Source organism: Sturnira hondurensis, unplaced genomic scaffold (genome assembly GCF_014824575.4).
Source record: "Sturnira hondurensis isolate 20B ecotype Veracruz unplaced genomic scaffold, ASM1482457v3 Scaffold0025484, whole genome shotgun sequence".
Taxonomy (NCBI): domain Eukaryota; kingdom Metazoa; phylum Chordata; class Mammalia; order Chiroptera; family Phyllostomidae; genus Sturnira; species Sturnira hondurensis.
The window spans coordinates 1,146,259-1,148,385 of NW_028098115.1; the positions used below are offsets into that span (position 1 = coordinate 1,146,259).

At 41.5% G+C, this 2,127-nt stretch overlaps 1 pseudogene; it reads left to right on the forward strand.

Annotated features, from left to right (window-relative positions):
* The first annotated feature begins 825 nt into the window (after positions 1-825).
* Positions 826-2,127, forward strand: LOC118982645 (ras GTPase-activating protein-binding protein 1-like; annotated as a pseudogene).

A 2,127-nucleotide genomic window follows, 5' to 3' on the forward strand; every position in this document is an offset into this window, starting at 1 on the left:
CCAGTTGCAAATGAAGGATACACTAACTAAAATGAAGAACAACTTACATGGAATTAAGAGTATGGAGAATGATGCCGAGAACCAAATGAACTATTTGAGATATAAGGAAGGAATAAAGACCAAGTGAAATAGCAAGAAGGAAAAAGGAAGTAAAAAAATGAGGATAGTATAAGGATTCTCTGGGACAAATTTAAACATACCAACATTCACATCACAGGGGTGCTGGGAGGGGAAGAGAGAGAGCAAGAAATTAGAAACTTACTAGAAAAAAATAATGAAAGAAAACATCCCTAACTTGGTGAAAGAAATAGGCTTATGAATCCAGGAAGTACAGACAGTCACAAACAAGATGAACTCAAAGAGGTCTTCCCCATGAAACACCATAATTTAAATGCCAAAAGTTAAAGACAAAGAGAGAATCTTAAAAGCAGCAAGAGAAAAGTAGTTAGTTACTACAAGGGAGCTCCCATTAAACTGTCAGTTGATTTCTCAAAGGAAACTTTGCAGCCTAGAAGGGACTGGCAAAAAATATTCAAAGACATGAAAACAGGGACCTACAACCAAGATTGTTGTACCCAGCAAAATTATCATTTAGAATGAAAGGACTGATAAAGGAGCTTGCCAGGTAAGAAATAACTAAAGGAGTACATCACCACCAAGCCAGGTTTATATGAAATATTAAAGACTCTTCTTGAAGAAGAAGAAGAAGAAGAAGAAGAAGAAGAAGAAGAAGAAGAAAAACATGAGCAATAAAATAGCAACAAATACATATCATTAAACAACTGAGTTCTCTTGCTCTGCTATGCATGTCGAATTGACTAAAGCATGGTTATGGAGAGACGTAGACCCCTGCTGGTGAGGCAGGAACTTGTGAGATAGTATTACATATTGCTGAGCCAGGTCCCAGACATGTTCCACAGATTTTATGGCAAGAACTCTTCTTATGTCCATGGGGGGTTGGACTAAAATGGAAAACCAGCAGATGAGGTCTTTGAACAGAAAGAAATCCATAGCAAAGTAAGATCACAGACCTTTATCAATTATCACACTAAGATTTTCCATATTGATGTTTATATTGCTCTGAATGCTGGTGTGCTGGTCCAGGTGATAGGGCTGCTCTCTGATAACAAGTAGGCTTTGAGAGGATTCATGCAGACATTTGTCCTTGTTCCTGAGGGCTTTGTTGCATATAACTTCTCCATTCACAGTGATACCTTCAGATACCAAGATGAGGTCTTTGGTGGCTTTGTCACTGAGCCTCAGGAGGAATCTGAGGTAGAAGTAGAGGGACCTGAAGAAAGACAGCAGACACCTGAGGTGGTACCTGATGATTCTGGAACTTTCTATGATCATACTGTCAGCAATGACTTGAAAAACATTTAGAGGAACCTGTTGCTGAAGCAGAGCCTGACCATGTACTGACCCTATGTCTCCAGCACCTATATACGTAATTCAGATGGTGCAGGAAGACTTGAGACATTTTCCTGGGTATCTGTGACCAGTAAGAAGTTTTCACCTGGTGGAGCTCTTCAAGTTACTGGAATACGCCCTCATTGTTAAAGTATCAACTTCCCAGCCTTGCCCAGAGTCTAACCCTGAATTTGAGGTTCAACCACAGAGGTTTCAGAGGGATCAAAGAGTGTGTGAACAAAGAATAAATATTCCTCCCCAGAGGGGACTTAGACCAATCCGTGTGGCTGGTGGGCAAGGTGGTGTGAACCACCTGAAGAAGTGTGACACCTTGACAGTCACCAACTCTTCATTGGTAATCAGCTTCATGAAGTGGATAAATCAGAGCTTAAAGATTCCTTTCAAAATTATGGAAGTGTGGTTAAACTGTGTATCAATGGTGGTGGAAAGTGACCCAATTTTGGTTTCATTTTGTTTGATGATTCTGAACCTGTTCAAAAGTTGTTAGCAGCAGGCCCATCATGTTCAGAGGTGAGGTCTGAGTGAATGTGGAAAAGAAGACTCGAGCTGCTTGCGAAAGGGCCATGAGATAACAGCCTGTGGGACTCCAGAGGCCCTGCGGGTGTCCTGGCTGGTGGAATGAGAGGCCCTGCCTGTGTAGGTATGGTGCTGAAACCAGAATTTCGGGTGGGAAGGGGAATTGCTCCAAGGCAGTGA